Here is a 16718-nt window from a genome sequence, read left to right as displayed (position 1 = left end):
ACTCAATAACTCAGGTGAGTGCAGATGATGTGTTCCACTCCTGGATAGTTCGGGGGAAGCAAGAAAATGTAAAGAGTTAGTCCCGGTAACATAAGGGGGGGGGGGGGGAGTGTGAGGGAGTGGGAATCACGGGTTTTACCAGGTTTTCGTGATTTCAGAGAATGTTATGTAAGATCTGCGATATATATAAAATTTACGATTTCATAAGAGATAAAGGAACTTCGGTCGTGATATTCTTCGCCTCATTTCGACAGCCAGAGAGCCATTAGAGCGTAAAAGTTCATTTAAAGAATCAACTCGGCCGCATTGTGCAGGAAAATGAAACGTATGACTTTTGTCTGCATCCTGTTCAGGGCCTCAAGGCTAGTTTTGGGGAAGGGGTGCCTCCCAAAAACGGACCCGTATTCAAAGTTGGGTCTAGTAAAATTGGTATATTCTAAGGTTTTAACTTTACGGCATGCTTGCATGCTTTAGCTTATGGTTCAGTCGGCATAATTTTCTAAAAGTTGATAAGGTGGTCTTAGAAAAGTGTGCGTGGTTGTTGGTAATTGCAACCCCAAGATACTTGTACTCGTTAACGTCAGTAAAGAGGTCTTGGCCAATGGAGTACGAACAATTCAGGGGTGCTGTTTTGCTTGTTATAAGCAGGAACACTGAATTCGGAGAGCTTGGTTTCATGCCCCATTTATTGCTCCACTTAAAAATGTTGCTAAAGTGTAGCACAGCACTGCGCAACGAGAACAGTGTCAGGGACTTTGCTGGTCACATATGAACATCTAAATAGCTGCGTATCCGCGAAGATTTTCGTTCATAAATGGTAATTATTTACCGTGTGCCGGTTACCAGTTCGCCATATACTCTAGTATCGGGATTGGCTGTTGCTTTCTTTCTTTCTTCTTCTTTTTTTGGCGTCTTTCGAACAATCCCAGCGTAAGCGCTTTCTAATTTTTGTTGCTGTTTTGCGAATACGGCCCCGACATTCATCAAAGCCACAGCGTAAAGGTTTTCCATCGTAATGTGCGTCCGCCATGACCAGGAATCCGACGACACGACTGTGTTCCCTGCCGCAGTCGTGTGCCGGCATATAGCGCTAGTACACTGGATTTGTTCGCAAGATTTCACAAATCTGATGGAGGCGATTATATATATATATATATATATATATATATATATATATATATATATATATATATATATATATATATATATATATATATATATATATATATATATATATATATATATATATATATATATATATATATATATATATATATATATATATATATATATGGCCATTGGCCGTGTTTCGGAAGATAGGCGGTCGTATCTATATTACTCGAACCTTTGAGCTTTGATGTGAGCAGAAAGAGTACACCCCGAAAAAAAAAAGTTCATGCAGCCTATCCTGACGCTGGCTTTATCATCGAAAGCGGAAGGCACTTATACACGAACATACATAATGTATGGTTGAACCAGCCCCTCTCCTTATACGAAAAAAAAAAAAAATGTGCCAACCATACTTTTAAATTTCGCGCACTCTAAAAAAAAAGCTGGATAAATAATAAACCGGCCAGTTATCTTAGTATTGATGGAATAACCCGTAGTTGCTGAACAAGCGTTGCAACTGTTCCATTCAATATTTTTCGTTAGGTTTACTATTTCAAAGGTGAGTTGCGCAATCTTCATTCATTGCCCAGCTTATTATATAGGCAGTTATCATGGCATGGATGAAACATTCCGACCTTTCAGAATAAGTGGTACTGTTTTAGAATCGAAGATTTTTTTTTTTTTCGCTGGGATTACTGATTACAGTTAATGAAATATTTTAAAAATTACCTTGCTTGGAGGATTGGCACGAATATAATGACGTGCGGCTGAAGGCGATACCGGGCCGATGCGACACGCGTAGCGTATGCGTTAGTTTTTGTAATAGTATGCGCCAGTTATCTGAAACACCCCGTACATCCATACACACATACGAATACACATTCGCAGATGCGTAAGTGATACGTCTGGCTCCAGGAATGGCTGCCAGAATTCGTTCTCACGAGTGGCCGTAGCAGTGAGAGTGTTTTGTGAATACGGGCCCTTATCTCCAGCCTCGAGAAGACCTGCGACTGGAGGAGCCGGCACACGTCCCCACGGCGGATACTGTCCTGCCACGCACAAGCCAAGGACGGAGTGCGCACATGTAAGCGGTAATTTAGTATGCATACCTTGCTGCGCGATTTCATATGGGGAATTTTTTCGATTTCATAGAGTTTTAAAAGTGTTTTTTCGTGTCTTTCCTCTGTCTTTCTCTCTCTTTCCATTTTTTTCGAGTGATCATCAACTGATGGCGTGCAATCGGAGGCAATAAAAAGTACTCAAACACACACACACACACACACACACACGCACACACGCACACACACACACACACACACACACACACACACACACACACACACACACACACACACACACACACACACACGCACGCACGCACACACACATGGATAGTTTTTTTATAATGCTAGGTGCAAGTTAACTGAAAAACCTTGCACATGCATACACACGTACGAAGTGTTGAAGCTACTTTTGTTTGATGTATCCGCTAATTTTCCTGTGAACCGGCATCAAAGTATTGTCGTGTTCGAAAATAGTTTTATATGTAGAGGATAATTTGATTTGCCCAAGTTCAATGTAATTGTATTTGACATTATGTCAAAGGTGCTCCACGAATCAATATATTGAAAGCGAAAAACTGATATGACACACAAAGTTTAATACGAAACCGCATCAGTGTGGGGCTATAATGAGCGAAATTGGAATCCCCATAGGGCCGAGAAAGCAGCCTGGAAAAGTATTGAGATAACAGCTACAGTGTTTTTGCAATACGCTATAAATAAAGTGTTGTCCTGATATTGTCTGCATTTATTATACTTTTAGACAATGGAGATTCAGTATATCTTAAATTTGCAATTTATACTAAGGAACGACTCGTACGTTGCTCACACCGGTTACATGATATCAGCACGTGGCCATTCTCTCAAAAGGCAAAGTAGCAGGTAACTACGACTGGTATACATACAATTATAGTGGCGGTACATAGTATGTCCTTAACCTTAAGATACAAGAAGAGAGCAGAGTGGATTAGGGGATAAACGGGGGTTAAGGATATCATAGTTGAAATAAAGAAGAGGAAATGGACATGGGCCGGGCATGTAGCGCGTAGAGACGATAACCGCTGGTCATTAAGGGTCACTAACTGGATTCCCAGAGAAGGGAAGCGGGTTAGGGGGAGACAGAAGGTTAGGTGGGCAGATGAGATTAAGAAGTTTGCGGGTATAAATTGGCAGCAGCAAGCACAGGACCGGGTTAACTGGCGGAACATGGGAGAGACCTTTGTCCTGCAGTAGACGTAGTCAGGCTGATGATGATGATGATGATGATGATGATGATGATGATGATGACATAGTATGTCTGGTTGCTTAACGCACTTGCATAACAAGACGGAAATGTTGAAGGTCGACATATTCGAGAGAGTTGGGCAGCAGACGGTGAACTAGAGCAAAGTGGGTAGTTGATATTTCATCACGAGAGTGATTAGTGACTGCAGACAGCGCAAGGGATGACGTGGAACAACGAGACAGACGAAGACGAGCGCTGACATCCAGCTTAAGTTTATTGGGAAGAACAAGCAATTTATTAAAAACGACAGCGCGCGATAAAAACCACAGCATGGGATAGAAAACGCCGCCTTCCGAAATACAAAGCTGGCATAAGCAATCACTTCAATCTTGAAAAAAAAAAAAATCGGCAGATTCCACGTATCTGGGAATCGACGTTATGCGAAGCATGCGGAGGGATGCATACCCTGTTACATTTTTTTTATTGAGTGACGCAATAAATATTACCACAAATATATATGTACAAATGTTGCACGCACATACATAGGTTGAAAAGTTGGAAATGTTGATATAACCAGCTGTTTGCACTTGCGCAACGATGGCAACTGGAACATGCGTATTAGCAACACCAGAAGCTGATATGAAGCGCTGATGCTCGCGAGGATGCTGGTCCTGGGCACTGCTACATAAATCAACTTCAGTGCATGGCACCTAACCACAATTCACGTTAACCCGACGTGGCGGCTGTATCAAAGGAGTACATAGGTAATGTTTGTAAATTGTGTAGGCAGCGCTGCAATTACTATTGACGTTCCACAAAGATTACCGTCTATTTGAAAAGTAGTTCCGAGACCTCGCGTAGCTCTGTGGTAGAATGCTTCATTACCATGCAGAATTCCTCAGTTCGATTGGAGCTGGAACCCTGCATTTATCCTATGCCTTTTTTTGGGTCTACGCTACCGATGCATCGTATTGCTTAACGCTCACGCGTTAAAATTGCCCATGTGTGTTCTCGTCGTTCCTGGGTAGATACTAAGTGTTAATCACCTGTGGCACATACCCGCATACCAGCGGCACATACCTGCACGTGGGTATGTGCTACTGTCTGGCGGGAAGTGTTTGACGACATACGCGATGAAATTGTGACATTATCGATGTCTTAACCAACGCATCATATTCTTCAAACCCTCCCATGCTATAATATTAATTCACGCCAAGTTTGGGGGTTAACCACGAGAGCACCCACTCGTAAGCGGATAGATAGATAGATAGATAGATAGATAGATAGATAGATAGATAGATAGATAGATAGATAGATAGATAGATAGGTAGATAGATAGATACGCTCAAATTCGCGGTAGTTCGCTAAGACAGGCTTCGCATTTAAAAATTACACAATTTTCCGCTAAAGGGAATCATGTTCAGATGCGAAGCAATGGGGGCTAATGGTTACAGTGGTGGCGGCGTTGACGCTGGCGCTCATCGTGGCTTTACGCAGAAGAGAAACTTGGGGAGGCGAAAAGCATGCAGTGATAGACCGGTGTTTCCAACTGGAACATGTCAAACGCTGCTAATGGGCAATGAGAGACAGAAGACTCCGATTAGACACAGAGACGCGCAGTCGGCATTTAGTAAACGCACACGCTGCGAATTTTTATAGTTAAACAACGCACTGGCGAAATTTCCCACCGGCACTGCTTTGTACATCAAAATGGAGTTATTGGCTGCGAGATCGAGCAGAGTCGCCACCTGGCAGCAACTAGCCGAAATGGCGAAGTGTGGATTGCTCCCTGCGTCGTCTGCTAGCCACGTCGTGCACGTTCGCTAAGGGTGGTTTGTTCGGATATGTTAGCGGGAGCTTAACTGCTTGTACGTATGCCTGGAACGACACCTGAAAGCACTTGGTCTTGCTCGGCTGGTAATGCACTGCAATAAGATCAGTGATGTTCAACTTTCCAGAGTGCTCGTATTGTCACCGTACCCTTCATTTACAAGAGCCATTTCTATGTGGGTGCCACTTTCTGCTTCAAACACATCGTAAAATGCACTTGGGAACGTCTCAAACATGATGTCTGATAAATGGGGAGTCAATGCAGCGTTAGAGTGATTTGGTTGTACACAAAAACAATGCTCAAGGCCACGCACGTGCACCTTGTTGTTATATAGGTTTAGAACTACGGCACTGTATATAGTTCATCGACTATTAGATGAGATTTAGTTATGTTTATCTGGCCATGGGACTACTACAATGGTATCATGTGAATCATGTAAAGCGTGACACCTCGGTACTTCAACTCTTACCAACCCTTTCAGACGCCAATTATTAAGAACTGTCTGTACATGTGTCAAATCACTACAAAGTCACCTCAAGGCACTCTATATTCTCTTGCAATAAGAATAATAAGATAATTGTTGAATTTATGTTTGTTATAGTAACTCGTTTTAAATAAGTTGCAATGAAATGTCTGTTTATCGTGATGCCATTGATGCTTACTTTTGGCATAAACAGAATCTTATGTCATACTAGAAATATCGTGCAAATTTATTTTTTTGTTATGTCCATTGTCAGAGAGGAAAATTTCTGCTTTTCACATTGCTTGCAGAAAGTGGCATGTCGAACGATTCGTCGAACGAGGTAAGGCTTTCAGAAAAGTGATCATATGTACCAGTACACTGCAAAATTAAGTTTAAAGAAGACAAATATATTATACAGGATGTTCATTTTATGCAATGTAGGATATATCTTGCTGTTTCGTAGTGTCTACTTGATGCAAATAACAAAGACAAGCGGTTACGTAATTGTATACACAGCGGCTAAAAAGGTTAAAACGGAGTTGTCGATTGCCATGTATGAACTTGGGGCGAAATTTACTCTCTGAAATTTTCACAAAACTACCTCTGTACTTATATTTAAAGACCACAGATGTCCAAAATTATTTCAGACGGCGTGCCTTACATTACTTTTGTACAATTTCACGGAAAATGTCATTTTTTACACTGTATTGAGCGTTGGGGTGGCCTTGTTATTGATTGACGGAAGGTAGTGGTAATTTTTTATTTAAAAAAAAGAAAATATGTTTTTCCCATGAAATAAGCAGACATTTGTTTTATCATTGTCATATGACGATCCACGGTGGTCAACTGGCTAAGGTACTCGGCTGCTGACCCGAAGGTCGCGAGATGGAATCCCGTCTGCGGCGGCTGCTTTTTCGATGGAGGCGAAAATGCTGTAGGCCCGTGTGCTCAGATTTGGGTGCACGTTGAAGAACCCCAGGTGGTCGAAATTTCCGGAACCCTCCACTACGGTGTCTCTTCATCATATGGTGGTTTTGGGACGTTAAACACCACAAATCAATCAAGTCAATCAATCATTTCTCGCTTCCTGTGCATTGAACTGTTTTATTACACCTACTCGAATGTCCTGTTGACAGTCTTCTTTCGTTTGCATATACCGAAGATGGAGATACATGCGTGTTCACTTTCTCACTGTATACAACGAAAGGCAAAGCCGATGCCTCCGAGATAGCTCCGGTAATCGCGGAGATCAACGGTGAAAAAAAAAAAAAAAAAAAAAAACTTATTGGGGTCGCGATCATTTTGCGATTGACCCGTATCACGCACGTGTTCGCATTTCTTGGTTAACAGGAGGACTTAGAACCTCCAAAGCTGCGTAATGCTGTGTCGTGGCGACAACTTGAGATTATCGGTGGTCGTGGCGTGTTTGGTGTTTATCGTGGCCGGGCGTCAGCTGTCTACTGTATCACGTCACGCACCGCAGTCAAAAGGTCTGATCAGCTTCATAAACAATGTTACCACTGTTCTCCGTCAAGGCCACTCAAAACAATAACGGAACAACAAGAGGACCCCTGCATTATCACACTTACTCAACCGAACAGCTGTGGAGAACGCGAATAATTTGCTTACACAACAGGTTCGCAACGGCCTGTATTTAGCGCTGTCGCCATTCTGCTTTGCGAAAGCTGTGGAAATCAGTAAAACTGAAGTCATTTACGTCCGTGGCAATTCACAACGCAACAGTAGTGCAGACTGGGGTCTTTTTTCGTAAAACGCGTAGCTTTGTCGTCTTCTCTTGTTTTCGCCTTCGTTCAGGCGAGTTAACCAGCGTGCACTTCGGGGCGCTGCGGCGACGTGTGTGACTAGGGGAGAGAAATTCATAGCTTTTTTTCTGAGTGTTCAATGAGCAAATACGTATAACAATGACCTCAATCGTTGGTTCGTACGCTGTTGTTGCAGCCCGTTGCGCAGCAAACTGTGAAAAGGAGTAGGACTTGGCACTACTCAAAACTGCGTCGACAGGTGGCGCTGAGTGTCCGCAAAAATCTTCAGTCTGACGTCTATAGCCTGATCTCGTCGCGAATACATGCAGGGTGGCCAGTGAACGGTTGTGCAGCGTGAGTAGTCAGTTTTCAATCAAGAAACTCGCTAGAAGACGCTGCCTGCGTCGGCGTTGCGAAGCCTGCGTCGGCGTTGTGAGGTAAGGAGAGGATATAGAGAGGGGACGCACATGCGCAATGGGGGTCATGAGCAATTGAAACGCCGCTGGGAGGGATGACTAGAAGAAAGAGAGGGGGAGCGATCGTAGGGTAGCATAGATACTGCGTCCACGTAGATGCTACTAGATGCGGCGCCGACGCAAAAAGGGAGCCAAACAATCTATCAATGTAAAAACTCCTGCGCTGGCCGCCGAGCAAAAGATGTTCGACAATTTAGAGCATGTTGTACTCTACTATGAGAGAGCAAAAGGCTGTCCTCGACGTCACCACAAAGGATGACTGCGTTTGGAAAAGTGGTTCACGATTTCGAGTAGTTCGTGCTCTACTATGAGAGAGCATAAAGCCGTCCCGTGAGTATTGACGAAACGAGCGTACGCCTGTAGTTGCGTCATAGAGAAACATACTTACATAAAGAGCGGACACTGCCGTAGGGCCCTGCGGCCCAGCTACTGCGGCACTTTCAGCGCCACGAGTGGTTGGTCTGACTCGGTATTGTCATCAGCATAAATAAAACAACAGAATCGTTTTCGTCCAGATGCTAGGATATGAACCCGTACCCTCATGCTCCGAAAGCGAGTGTTTTTATCACTAGGCTAACAACCCATGCTTCAACGAAGGGAATACATGTACAGTACATCTAAACCCCATGAGTGTGCCTCTGTGTGCAACACAGTTGCAGAAAGACATTTTCAAGTCATACTTCACTCTCTTTTGTTGTAAGGCATTAAATGTCCTAAGCGGACATGATGTAGAGCGGATATATTAAAATTGCACTAGTAAATAGAAATTCTTTGCAAAAAACTTGACGGAAAATTTGGGTATTTATTGTCCTCCTCGGGAGGCTATTACATATCTTCACAAAGGAGCAAAAGCGAACATGGGTACGCCAACTAGCGGTTAGTCAGACCCTTTCTTGCTGGGCCGCGAAAATGCCTGAGTGGCCGCTTTTTACACATATAGTCTATTATTCTTTGTGGTGGTCTAGAAAACATTTTAACGATTTAGAGTACGAGGTACTCTATTATGGGAGAGCATAGAGCCATCCCGGGGCCTTGCCCTGTGTGTTTAGAAAAAGTGGCTAATGATTTAGAGCACTTAGTACTCTACTATGGGAGAGCTGAAAGCCGTCCCGGGGCCTATGACACCAAAAGCACGGATACAGAGAGTGCATCCTTTATACGTGCAGCTATCGTTACCTAAACACAATTTACCTGCCATAATGCGCAGGTCGGAAAGTTCTTTATTTGCTTCACTGAACAATAAAGGTTTTTGGAAGACGTGTAAACTCAAAGTGGATGATAAATCACCGTAAGTCGCAACGATCTTTTAGTATAACTTGCCCGGAGTTGCTTTTTTAGCATCCAATTATCAGCTGGTACATCAGTTTTAATGCCACACTCGCGTTCGCACTATTGATGCAGAACTCCACAAAACGCATTGAAGGACAAACTGACCACGATAGCTAAACTTTTATTTAATGGCAGTCAAATACAATGCAGTAGCATATATTCAGGAACGCCGGCTTAGAAGAGCAGTGCTGCGCCTTTACTGGGTTCCCTCCAAAGCATGTCCTGGTTTTGGGACGTAAAACCTCGGATGATAATTGAATGTACACAACTGGAAAACACCTCTTTGATTCAATGGCTATGCGGTCTGCACATCGATTGATATGTGGAGTTTAACGTCCTAAAACGCCCCGCGGCGGTGGTCTAGTGGCGAAGGTACACGGCTGCTGACCCGCAGGTCGTGGGTTCGAATCCCGGCTGCGGCTGCTGCAGTTCCGATGGAGGAGAAAATGTTGTAGGCCCGTGCGCTCAGATTTGGGTGCACGTTAAACAACCCCAGGTGGTCGAAATTTCCGGAGCCCTCCACTACGGCGTCTCTCATAATTATTTGGTGGTTTTGGGACGTTAAACCCCACATATCAATTTAACGTCCTAAAACCACCATATAATTACGCTATAATGAAAGGCTCCGGAATTTTCGATGTGGTCTGCACAGCGGCATCAGGTCTTGGTTCGAAAACCGGCTATTTCGGCCACTTTTCTTTAGAATGAGGAACGCGCATAAGCTAGTTTGAAGATATATCGCTCGTCAGGTTGCTAGGCTGCGTAATTGTTTCTTGGCGCACCTTGCTCAAGAACCGCTTGATGATATTTTAAGTGTGAATACACTTTATAAGCGACCCCAAACCATCCACCGCCGTCAGCGGCGTCCGCAGTCTTCTCTCTATCTTTAAAAGAAAGAGGACTTGGCGGGCCGCAGAACGACGCTCTACCGAATAAGCTACGGACGCGACGCTGATATCGGTGTCAGTAACGCGCCTTATACCCCCTCCCCCTTCGCTCGCTCCTCCGCTCTCCTCGCTCGCTGCAGCTGCGCGCACCCCTCTCTCTCGCGCGCCCGCCTTCTCTCTCAGTCTCCCGTCGAGGGCGGGTCGTGAGGGGGAGTAAAGTTAAAATCCGTTGGCATTCGCCAGTAAGTTAACGTAAACTCCCCCGTGTGATCAAATTGCGATTCCCAGAAACCACTACACCATAAAGGCACCATAGTGTGATTAATAAATATAATAGTGCGAATTAATAAATACCCCTCGTAGCATCACCCCGTGCATTCGCACTTAACCATGTTCACCCTCGGGGAAATGCTTGGGAGTTTTTTACGCGGTATGTTACTCAAAAGGTACCTTGTCAGACCTATAGACGAGATAGTGTTAAAGAGCTCGTTGCGCAGCTATTTTCGTGTTGAAGTCGTTGGTTGTGAGCAAAAAAGCATCTTGTGCGTGACCGAAAATTCTAGAACGATGCAAATAAAATATAAAACCTTCCAAAGTCAGGGGGGGATTGAACCCGGATCGTTTGCGTAGTAAGCGGGTTTCCACTACACTCTCTCGCGTCCACTTCTGGACATGATGAAAATAACTTCATCTGCTTGGAAACACACGCGTCCTCTGCTTCGCAATACAATGAGAAATATTGCAGTGGTAATTCGTGGTACAAGGGCACATTGCTATCGGGCTTTAGAACATGTGATTATACGCGCACCTGGCTTATCCCACGATTTTTTTCACGTGTTTCACTGGGCCCAATAAAAGTTTATTCACTCGCTCTGAACATGTGAATATCATAATGAATTCATGGTTTAAAGCCTGTCACCCACTACAAAATGCACGCATGTTACTGCGCCTAGTTTTTTAAGGCCACGAGTGGATGCGTATAGTTTGTTCGAAAAGCTTTCATACATGAAGTGTTTGAAGCACAGGCAGGACATCGCTATCACGTTAAACTTTTAAAGGTGAAGCTTAAGGATTCTCTCAGTTTTTGTGCTTGCTTGGCGCGCTTATTGGCGAGTTTTTTAAGCGGCCAATAATTGTGCAATCCGATGTTTTACGCTGTTGCAATTCTACGCTTCTGCGACGCAACATTACACGTGTTAAGGGGCCTCCTCAGAGTGTATGACATAATCATTGTTCTTTTTTTCAAGCAGACTGTATTGTTTTATTTTATTCTTGCGTGCGCCTGCACAAAGACCTTATGGTTCTTCCTGAGCACACTAATAAATAATAAATAAATAAATAAATAAATAAATAAATAAATAAATAAAAAAATAATAACAACAGCAATAATAATAGTAATAATAATAACAATAATAATAATTTATTATTGTTGTTGCAAATTGAACTCAATGAATAAATATATTGATTTTTATTCGCTTCTCGCTACTGGATCTCCTGGTGAAGTATATGATAAGTTTCGCAGAAAAATACGTAGTCTGCAACACTCTCGTACTCGTATCAGAAGATCTACGCAGATACGCAGTCACAGATGGCTGACCCAGGTATTTTTGATGCGATTTCCGAGAGAGATTTACTTTGGAAACGGTTTAAATAAACGCTCCCTAGGTAATGCAGAACTCGGTATCAACTACAGAATTTCAACGAATAAAGTGGTAGCCTTCACCAGATCGGCAAAACGACGATATTTTCACTATCAGCTTGAGTTATCTGCGAGAAACCCCGGCCGGATGTTGTCACTGATAAACCACCTTCGTGCTAAAGAAGTAGCGATGCTAAACCTACAGGTGTGTTTACTAGTGATCCTGCACATACAGCCAATACACTTATTCGCCAGTTTGCAAAAGTGTCTGCTGGGGTATCATCAGCGCTGGCAGGCTTCTCTGGTTTAAATAAAACAATACCTGTCTCTGCCTGCCTCCCAGCTTTAACAAAAAACGAACTCGTTAAAATATTTTCTGATTTAAAACGGCAGAAACCAGCAGGTATTGATGGTAACTCTGTATTTTGTTGCAGCGGAATTCCGACGCATTGTCAGAGATTTCGCTCTTCATGCTTAATGGATTTTTGGAGACAGCTTCTCTGCCACCAGATTTAACAAGAGCAATTGTAAAGCACCTTTATAATTGTGGACCTAAAGATAGTGTTGACAGTTGTCGACCTTTATCAGTTTTGCCCGTCTTATGCCAAATAGGTCAGAAATTATTGTTGTAATGAAATACTTCGTTTGTATAAAAAATTTCGCTTATTTCAAATCACCAGTTTGGTTATGTCGCAAGTCGAGGTAACAATAATGTACCTGACAAATTTTCCGACGAACTGCATGATGCTTTCGAACATAGTATGTTTGCCTGTGCTTTATTTTTGCATATCTCCAAAGCATTCGACATGGTAATTCATTCTATCCTGCTTGAAGAAATACACCTTCTTGGCTTCAGAGGTTCGTTGTACGACTTTCTTAAAACCTTTCCCAGCGCTTCCAGGTAGTTTGAATAGTTAATTGGTTGCCTTTCAGCAACAGTGTTGCTTTGAAAGCTGTTGTACTACAGGGATCCATTTTATGTCCCTATGTGTTTAATTTATTCATAAATCATTTTCCTACTGCTGTTCCAAAAAAGCCTCGTATTTCAGTACGCAGACGACACTGTTCTTTTAAACAAACATGTCTGTTAAAAGAAAGCGTTGTCACTACCATAAGACAGTGTTCACCATGCTGCGTCATGGTTCACTAAGAATAGTGATTATTTAAAAAAACAATTTGCTTTAAAAATTCATTGAAGGCAACAGTGACTAATGCGCTCCTGTTTCTTAATGCCCGTGATTGCGCTTGCTGTAAGCGCGGCCTAATTTAATATGTAAATTCAGTAAAATATATTGGTGTGTTCTTCAATAGTGGCCTGTCATAGAATTATCATTTGGCTTACAGATGTGGCAGACTATTAAAAATTGCATGGTTACTTCTTAATATTAGATCAGTAGCGGCCACCAATATTGAAGCGACCATTACGCTTGCTCTAGCGTACAGTGTCCTGCATTATGGCATCACATTATGTGCTTTCTGTTCTTACCGAAGGCGGTGTAGGGTTGATCACATTTTGAGAAACATGTTGAAATTCATTGTTTGCTATCGTACTTTAGCAGACAATGCAATTTTTTTTCTTTACTTCGCCTGTCATCTTTCAAAGCGTCAGTTATACTGACCGTGGTATTACAGCATTTCTGGAACTCTGAGTTTAAAAAGGAATGCATTGCCCTTCGTATATTAAGACAATCTTCTTAATTTTTTCACCATCCTTCAAACCATGATATGACAAAACTATCAGAAAGGTGTACGTTTTTTCTGTTTTTAATGACCTTCCTGACTGTGCTTTTTCTGTAACGATGAAACGTAATTTAAGCAAGGTTTTTAAATCTTTTTAATGCTGCACAATTATCGCATGCCTTTTTTACTACTTTCTTTCCTACCGGGTATAATCTGTTGAAAGATTGTTCAATCCTTATCTCAGCAATTTCCTGTTTAGGTGGTATTGCTTTCGTTAGTTTAAAGCTTGTAATATATTTTGTTTAAGTGTAATATAAAATAGTTACATGCCTTCTTTCCTTGATCATTTCACGTAAGGAGCTTTTTGATATACCTGTCAACTCTCGTTTGCCGATATGCCGAGCCTAGTCATCAAAGCCACCGCCTGGCTTCAACAGGCCTATTATATATGTTGTGTTAATAATAATAATAATAATAATAATAATAATAATAATAATAATAATAATAATAATAATAATAATAATAATAATAATAATAATAATAATAAAATAATAATAATAATAATAATAATAATAATAATAATAATAATAATAATAATAATAATAATAATAATAATCTATGAACTACCAACTGTGAGTAGTTGTCTTAGCAAAGGCGTCACTAATGTGAGCGAGGAATGCTGCTGTGAATATTAAACCAAACACGCGTTTTACAGCAGCGCGAGTTTTCATTGGTGGCTGAGTATTCTTAGCGAAAATAAGTGTCTCCCAAGGGGCAGAATTGGAGATAGATACAAATGAATAAACAATATGAATATTCGTGTTGAGCGGAAACCTAATCTAAGACTTCACACTGAAAACATGTGTTCTACGCTGTTTCTATAAAAATGAACTATAGGAATGTTTTGCAGTGCGAGTAGCCCACATCACTCATGTAATATTTGGTGGCAGAATGTAAAATCGCACCAACATCGTACATTCGAACTGCATGATGGGTAGTTTCTTTGAAGGCCGATATATATTCCCAAGTGCGCAAGAATAAGTAAGCATCATTATCTGCAACACAAAGTGGTTTGCGACGCATTCTTGCGTGTATCCTTCAGGATCTCACACACGAAATAAATAATGCCCTGGCGAGTTTTTTGCATGATGTTCTTACAAAATGCATTGTCGGATAGTTTTAAACAGTATTTGTTACTCGGACAGGTGTACTTTCCCTTGCAGCAGGGTCGGTGTGTCTACTGAGAAATTAAGCGAATCTAGCGACAGAGAAAACGAAGCGAACGAAGCTCGATTGCGCTAACGCGTTCTCATCTTCAAGTTGAAGCTCGGGCGTGCCTATAGTTCTTTAATTGGTTTATGGCATGCTAAATTGGAGCCCGTCGATCTGTGTACTCTACTGTCAAGAAATATTACGTTGAATAAGAAGCTTCTTTTCACATCAAGTGGTGTACGTGCTGTACCTAATACACGTGCTCTCCTGTAGAAATTCCACAAGTGAACAAGCTATATTTATACATGACTTAGCTCACCAAGGCACCATCTCAGCTGTCTTTCTTCGTGATGGAAACAAGTGCCTTAAATATTTGCAATATGACTGAGGACTAACACACAATGATGTCAGGAAAAGTATAAGGAAGTATGGTATATATAATTTTCATGTAAATATGTAGAAAGACAATTGCGCGAAAAGCTAATTTGCCACGGGCAGGAACCGAACCCGTTACCTTCGAATTCGGCGCTCTACCAACTGAGCTACTGCGGGGATCATCCCGTATATTTCATATATATATATATATATATATATATATATATATATATATATATATATATATATATATATATATATATATATATATATATATATATATATATATATATATATATATATATATATACACATGTGAGTGCGTGCGTGCGCGCGAATTTAAACCCGGGAGCGTTAGTCGGTGACGACTAATAAACACACGAATATTTTTTCGGAGTGTGTGACGAGTTAATTTTAAGCTCGATGGAAATACAATTCAAGTTAAAATGCAATAGCTTGTTGGTACGAGGGAATTTTCAGTAACAGCCCGAAAACGATCAACACGGAAACAAAAGGTACACAAACGAGCGCTGACTCGCAACTGAAATTTATTCTTGAAGAACGTGAAAAAAAAACATGAAAAAAACGTATCAAAATTGCGCAGAAGTGTCAAAAAGGAATATAAAGAGTTACATAGAGTATCACTTGACGGCGCTTGTGTTGAGAAATTATGCGAACCCTTTTTCTGTGAGATATATCGATGGTTCATTCACGCACGCTTCATACATTCGTTTAACACGAAGAGCCTCTGTCACTTCCCGAGTTATCTATAATCTGTGCTTCGACAAAACCTATGTATCGGCAAAGACAGATGACCAGCCACATGTACTGCAGTGCGATGCCAGATGCAAGGCGTTCGAATTCCTGAGCGAATTTCTGTGCTCTCTTTAACGCACATTGATGCGACGGCCGATCTGCCCCACGCATGAATGGCCACATGTAAGAGGGATCTGCTAAACGGTACACTGTAAGCAAAAACTATCCTAGTTTGGGGTTTTCGCGGCTCATGACCTCTGAAAACTCTCTCGCGTGTAAAATTACTACCTCGTGTAGGAGTAAAAGATGGTACATGACATAGTTTTACCACCACCTCTCAGGCGTAGGATGTCAAAATGCAGTTTTACCACGTAGGGAGTTTTCTATCACGTGATTTTTAACCTACGTTTCAGAGTTTATTACCATGTGAATGCAAGGTGCAGCTGCTTCGGCGGCTTTGGCCCCATATACCCCCTTGTGATGCTCTCAGTGAATCCTGAAGGCACGTGAGGACCACAGATGTTTGTTTGTTTTTTTAGCATCGCCGTGCCTCAGGACTGACCTCGAGTCAACGCTCTTTTACTGGAACTGGGGGCAGCATAAGCTCAACAAGCGAGAACAGCATTCTGTGAACGAAAAAAAAAAAGACGGGGGGGGGGGCGCTCTTAAAAAAAAAAAGAAAGAAAACCTACTGTGGAAAGTTGTCCTGCATATTTTCGCAAATTGTTGGCTTTCGCTCGGCGGTGGCCTTCGAAACACGGTGCAAGAAGCTCGGTATCTGTGTGTCTGGTTGGGCTGATGGATCTCACGTGTTTTCTACATCATCGAGCAACCGTGCGCTTCCGAGCGCCTCCGAACCTACACGTTGCGGATATCTCGCTTCCGAGCCGAATCGCGAAGATCTGCCAGTG

At 42.1% G+C, this 16718-nt stretch overlaps 1 protein-coding gene across 2 annotated transcripts in view; it reads left to right on the top strand.

Annotated features, from left to right (window-relative positions):
• LOC119161379 (solute carrier family 25 member 35) overlaps window positions 1-16718 on the top strand; it is an 80818-nt gene that overhangs the window by 1443 nt on the left and 62657 nt on the right. Inside the window, exons 2-3 of one of the 2 annotated variants that reach the window (XR_012887370.1) lie at window positions 2103-2194; window positions 5999-9748. The gene's annotated coding sequence lies outside the window, so the exon portion shown is untranslated. Of the gene's footprint in view, window positions 1-2102; window positions 2195-5998; window positions 9749-16718 lie in introns of those variants that run through there. The other variant, XM_037413820.2, reaches the window with a different exon arrangement.

This window comes from Rhipicephalus microplus, chromosome X, assembly GCF_043290135.1.
Source record: "Rhipicephalus microplus isolate Deutch F79 chromosome X, USDA_Rmic, whole genome shotgun sequence".
NCBI lineage: Eukaryota > Metazoa > Arthropoda > Arachnida > Ixodida > Ixodidae > Rhipicephalus > Rhipicephalus microplus.
The sequence above is the reverse complement of the archived record's forward strand: the minus strand, read 5'-3'. Positions and strand labels throughout refer to the sequence as shown.